This window comes from Lygodium microphyllum, chromosome 17 (assembly GCF_053477565.2).
Source record: "Lygodium microphyllum isolate KBCC chromosome 17, Lygodium_microphyllum_v1.1.10, whole genome shotgun sequence".
Lineage (NCBI taxonomy): Eukaryota > Viridiplantae > Streptophyta > Polypodiopsida > Schizaeales > Lygodiaceae > Lygodium > Lygodium microphyllum.
In genome coordinates, this window is record NC_141151.1 from 16,838,177 (window position 1) to 16,845,112 (window position 6,936).

Here is a 6,936-nt window from a genome sequence, read left to right on the forward strand (position 1 = left end):
GGCGACGGTGACGGCGGCAATGGTGGCGGTGAGAAGCTCTCCTTCTCTCTCTTTCTCTCTTCCTCTCCCTCTCCCTCCCAAAGCCATGATCTTTTTCGCTCTCTTTCAAACCCTTTGTGGCAAAACACCACGCTTAGGTTTCACCTGCTTTTTTTTCTCAATGTACCATCACTATTTGCATTGCAAATGCGAGGCAAAAAGCCGATGCCACTGATTTGCGTCTCAAAGGCCCGTCGCTATACACCTGTACCCTTGTAGTGAAAGTATAAAGTACTTTATTTTCTATTTGCAACATTGGGTTGAATGAAGATATTTCATAGTGCAATTCTAGAATCCTTTCAACATATTGTTTGCTAAAGACACATATAGCTGACTTTTGATGTGGATGTTCCACTATTATGACATATTTTTGGATAGTTGGATTATGCATCGTATTAAACACAAATACATCAGTAATGGTAGATGTTGTCAAGTTAAGTCGAGTAAATGGATGAGCAAGGAGTGCATCATTCCAAGAGACCAAAGGATTGTCAAGAATCAATTGTCAATCCAATGTTCCATTTGTGATTTTTATTATCGTTTTGGAGACTGATATAGAGACATCAATGATTCTTCGAAGCTATAGATGTAATGGCTCGGCATGCAAAATCCTTTTTATGTAGTCTGGCAATAGGTCCACTATGTGCTTGTTCTAGCCTTTGTTTGCACAAGGTGTGCATTTTGTCACTATGATGTCAATCATGTGTTATTGGCATGCAAGAATAAGGATAGTGCTTGACAAAGCCATCGAAACTTAAATTGTTATGTATATCTATTACTTATTTGTGGGGTAGTAGTTTGATTATGTGTTGTGACTACTTCATAAGTTGAATATATTGTTAGTGTACTAACGATGCTCGCACATTTTGTTATCCAAGATAATTTAAATTTCCATATATCATACCAACTTGTAGTGTATGGTTTTAATTATGTTTTTCTAGTAGCCATATTTTATGTCCATTACTATTATGTATCATATTACAATTAAAATCTATATCTATGCATTAGAATGGTACAGTTTAATGATTGAATGTACTTTTACATCTTAATTTGTATGATTCAAAAAATAAGAAAATATTTTCAACTATGTCTAAGCAAATTGAAGCATTCTCTCTTTTAAATTATGGACTACATGAACAATACTTTCACGTTTTTGGAGCTAACTAGATTTGGTTAGAAACTTCTCATATAACTTTGCACTTTTTTTTGCTAAAGAGCACCTTACAAAACATAAATTGGAAAACAAAAAAATTTCTTGATCAAAGTCTAAGATATAGTGTTTTTAATGTTTGACTTTTTTTAAAACATGTTTTGTTTGGGACTAAACTAAATTTGTAAAAGTGAAGTATTGAGGAAAAAGAACATAGAAACATACTATACAAGCAACATGCCGAAGAGCTGGTGCATGTCTCTTCATTGCTTTTTATAAATATGGGTGAATGTACCATTTCTTCATCTTTTGAGAAGGTGTGGACTTTTCTTTTCTTTCCTTTACTATTCATGATAACAAAAAGAGAAAAAGGTGGAATCTAGCATTGTCAAAGATTGTAAGTATGATGATTATAGTTCTCTTTGCTAAGCTAAAGCTTGCAATGATCAAACAAAAGAAAATAAACAAGCTAGATTAATTCTTAAGTAAAAAAATTATTAGTTTAATGTTAAAGAATAAAAATAATATAGTTACTAAAAGTATTAGTAAACAAACATATATTTATATTAGGTTTCTAAGTACAAATCTATAAGGTAGAGGTTTGGCGTGATTGGCTAGGCTAAAGAGTGTGTTTGGTTTAAGAAGTTTCAGGCCATACCTCCTTGGAGGAGAAGGTGGTGATGATGCAAGCATTGGCTGATTGGAGATGAGTGCACTTATCAACATAGCTGATGCTATAATTGGTTAAGCACTTGAAGGTGCACCCTAAGAAAATTTTGCTACCGACTCCTTCGATGCTCGAGAGAACATAGAAGAGGAGTGGAATCTCTCTGTCTTGATTATGATCATTAATTTACAATGATCCAACAATGTGTAAGGTCGTCCTCCATAGGGATTCAACTTCACATTGGTTGGTTGTAACGATGATTGAATGAGTTATTAATCTAATTACATTAATTAGTCTAATAAATTAACAATTTAAACTAATTGATTTAATTTAATTGAACAAATCTAATGAACTAATCCATATACTACTAATTAATTGAATAGTGATTACAATTTACAAAAGTAATCAAATTAATTAACTAATCAAACCTAACTAATTGAATAGTAATTATTAATAATTATCACTATTTACAAAATTAATTAAAATTTTTAACTAATCTATTTAAAACTAATAACTAATTACAAACCTAATCAATCAAGCTATAAAAAATTATTACTAATTAATGTGCCAAGTTGCATGATTTCTGAGACTCTATATCTTCATTTGGTTTGAAATCATGGAAGATGATATAAAACATGTGTTCTCTATATTTTCTCTTTATCTACTATATGTATTGGGGAAGAACAAATCATTATCCATTCAAGTGTTATAATAGTCCTCTTAGCTCAAGAGTCTCTTTCCACTATACTATAGCATCGTCCAGAAAGTCTCTTATCTGACCCAATTTTCAAAATTGTGCTTCCATCAGCTCAAATTACAATATTGTCATTTAATAATAATGTGTTTAGCTTATGATGCATTAAATCTAAATTAAAGAGAATAAATAACCTATGTTCGATCATGCCCATCAATGCTTGAATTTTCTCCTCAGAACTCTACATGGCCTATAATATTCTTACATGGTCTTGCTCATTTAGCTTTGAGGATGCCAATGTATATACTCTCTCCTCATTTAGAACATTGCTAGTTTTAGAGCTCCACTCCAAGCATGAGACCATTCTGCCGTGGTTAAAAACACTATAACTTTGGATCAACATGGTTTGAATACAAATGATCGACGACTATTCAGAGGTAGTAACTTATTCATATCACTTCTCTCCAAGGCTTGGGTTCGCAACTCTTAGCAAATATCATGTTCTTTTAACAAGCTTTTCACTAACATTGTAGTATGCCTTGCCACACTTGGTCTTAAATTCAGAGTCAAAGATTTGCGTCTGTTTTTATTTGATTAGCCATACACCCATATCATTCTCGTCCTACACTTGGTAATTTATGTCAATGTTAATACATTGAGGTAAAAGGCCTTGCACTTAAATGAATCATAAAATAATCTTGGAAAACTACCTTTCACATGATGTGGGCAAGATCAATCAATGGTGCCTTGTACCATGTGAGAATGGGTATCGGCTTTCTATGTACTTATATCCATGCCTTTATATTCTTAATTAACTTGTCATATATAGATGTATGGGTGATGTGTCCCAGCATTCTTGCTTCTCACACAATGTTTGGATACGAGGTATGAACAACCTCCTTTTGTGTCAACATGTATAGATTCTAGATTAGGGTCTCAAGATATTTATTCCACCACTTCATTCAGCCCATAGAAGCAATCCAAGCATATGAAAAAATGGTTCTCTACATACATATTTGTATGAGATATTGAGAGTAAAATCTCCTTCTCAGCTATGCTTATCACTTTCACAAGGTGATAATCTACACACACATATTGCCTTACGTTATTAGGAAAGGATGTTATGAATAATTATAAATGTTAGCAATACAAAAAACAAAGACACTAGAAAATGTTGGGGATTTGGTGTCTATGGTTGCTCACATGTGTTTATCTCATTCATCCAAGATGTAAGTGGATGGTTTCCATCCTAAACATAGAATATACAGTTTGATACGAAGGCCCAATCAATGCTATTGATCTCCGTCTCAAACTCCTCATGCTTCTTCAATGGGGACCTTGCTCCTTTGTAATTGAATCATCTACTGACTTGCATTGGTGCCTTGGAGTCTCTAGTAATACTATGAATATACATATTCCTTAACATATCAATTGTTGGAAAAGGTCTCCAATAGTTGCTTGTACCTCACCATAACCTCTCTTTTTGTGGGCCAACGACCAAATGCCATAATGTGATAGGAGGCAAAGAGATTGATATCCACATGTACATGTAAAAATATAGTAATATTGATGATAATGTTTTAAAAAAAGGCCATATACAATGATATGTCACCATCTCTTATAAATACTCATAATCAATGTTTCCAATTGGTCCTCAATGCAAGCTTGCACAATACACTTATTACAAGTGACCATGATAGTAGTCTCGCTACTAAAACAATAAAAGTAATAAATGATTTTATTAGAGAGAGAGAGAGAGAGAGAAAATTTATGAAACTCCCTAATTTTCTTTTCATCACAAAGGGATTAATAAAAATATTTTAAAAGCCCCCCATTGATTAAGAGGTGTGTGTGTATTAATGGGAGCTTTTGAAATTTTCTAAACAAGGGATTGTTGCCAACCCCCTTTTCAAGAAAAAAAAAATCAAAAGCTCCCAATTGATGGGGACTCTCTCTCTCTCTCTCTCTCTCTCTCTCTCTCTCTCTCTCTCTCTCTCTCTCTCTCTCTCTCTCTCTCTCTCTCTCTCTCTCTCTCTCTCTCTCTCTCTCTCTCTCTCTCTCTCTCTCTCTCTCTCTCTCTCTCTCTCTCTCTCTCTCTCTCTCTCTCTCTCTCTCTCTCTCTCTCACACACACACACACACACATAGTGAGGGCTCTCAAAATAAAAAACAATAGAAAGGGAGGTGTGGCAACTCCTTTTCGATGTTTTTTTTTCAAAATTCCCCATTAATGGGAGAGAGAGAGAGAGAGAGAAATGGGAGGGAGAGAGAGAGAGAACATTTATGAAACTCCTTAATTTTCTTTTCATCACAAAGGGGTTAATTAAAAATATTTTAAAAGCCCCCCATTGATTAAGAGGTGTGTGTGTATTAATGGGAGCTTTGGAAATTTCTAAATAAGGGATTGTTGCCAACCCCCTTTTCAAGAAAAGGAAATTTCAAAAGCTCCCAATTGATGGGGACTCTCTCTCTCTCTCTCTCTCTCTCTCTCTCTCTCTCTCTCTCTCTCTCTCTCTCTCTCTCTCTCTCTCTCTCTCTCTCTCTCTCTCTCTCTCTCTCTCTCTCTCTCTCTCTCTCTCTCTCTCTCTCTCTCTCTCTCTCTCTCTCTCTCTCTCTCTCTCTCTCTCTCTCTCTCTCTCTCTTGTTGCCAACCCCCTTTTCAAGAAAAGGAAATTTCAAAATCTCCCAATTGATGGGGACTCTCTCTCTCTCTCTCTCTCTCTCTCTCTCTCTCTCTCTCTCTCTCTCTCTCTCTCTCTCTCTCTCTCTCTCTCTCTCTCTCTCTCTCTCTCTCTCTCTCTTGTTGCCAACCCCCTTTTCAAGAAAAGGAAATTTCAAAATCTCCCAATTGATGGGGACTCTCTCTCTCTCTCTCTCTCTCTCTCTCTCTCTCTCTCTCTCTCTCTCTCTCTCTCTCTCTCTCTCTCTCTCTCTCTCTCTCTCTCTCTCTCTCTCTCTCTCTCTCTCTCTCTCTCTCTCTCTCTCTCTCTCTCTCTCTCTCTCTCTCTCTCTCTCTCTCTCTCTTGTTGCCAACCCCCTTTTCAAGAAAAGGAAATTTCAAAATCTCCCAATTGATGGGGACTCTCTCTCTCTCTCTCTCTCTCTCTCTCTCTCTCTCTCTCTCTCTCTCTCTCTCTCTCTCTCTCTCTCTCTCTCTCTCTCTCTCGTAGTGAGGGCTCTCAAAATAAAAAACAATAGAAAGGGAGGTGTGGCAACTCCTTTTCGATGTTTTTTTTCAAAATTCCCCATTAATGGGGGAGAGAGAGAGAGATTAACAAAAAGTTTTGGGTTTTTCTTTTATCGAGATCGGCAATCCCCTTTCCATTAATCTCTCTTTGTCTCTCTCTGTCTCTCTCCATCTTTGGGGGGATTTTGAGAAAAAAATTTAGAAAGGTAGACATGGAGAAGGAGCATTGCATAAAAGGACTGGGTAAACTTGGAGAATGAGCAATGCATGTATAAGGATCACTAGATTGAGCAGTAGTGGGACAAAGAGACATGTCAAAGATGTCTTGTCTTCCTTGACTACCCTAAAGGTGAATCCCCCTCAAACAAGAAAGCATTATACCAAAATACTTGAAGGAAAAATAAAAGTGCAAGAGACATAAGGATCAAAAGCCCTAGTAAGTAAAATGACATGTATTCTTTGGAATATGTCACACTTCGTTGTCTCAATGCAAAGAGACTATGGTCGGTCCAAAGGAAAGTGATATAAGTAGTGTGGTTATTGGAAAAGGAAAACAAAAGAGCAATTACATAGCTACTATTGTTGAAGAAAGGCCGAGTGGACATCGGCCCTTGTTGCCAATTAATCTGGTTTCTCTACTCCCCCCAAGTTTGATATTTTACAATTGGTAGCCAAGATATCTCATGTATTGCTGTGGTGGAAATATGTTACTGAACATGAGTTGTGACTATGTTTTTGTAGGCCTTGTGATTGAGACCACTATAGAGTAGATCATAATACCACTAGTGTGAGAAACAACACAAGCGAGCTACAAATTTATGAAGAGAGCTTCAAACTGCAAGTTTGCCATCTATTGCATATTCATCCAAATTGTGACAAAGGTTCTCTATTGTTCCATAAAAGAAGGGGACACCATATTAGATTGTAATGCGGGGTGTAGTGACCTTGCATTAGTAGCACTAGGTTCTTGAAGACAGCTCGTACACTTGTATCACTTTGCTGAAGAGGGGAGATTTTAAAGATTGAAGGTAACATGTTTACATAAACCCCTATAAAATTTGATTGTAACATAGCTCTCTTTTTGCCATACCAATACACATGCATGCTGATATTTTTTACTGTTCATATATAGCTCCCCCCGTAACCCAAAAGCTTATTGTGTTTGATGTGAATGGGGTACTTCTACATAGGCATCCAAAG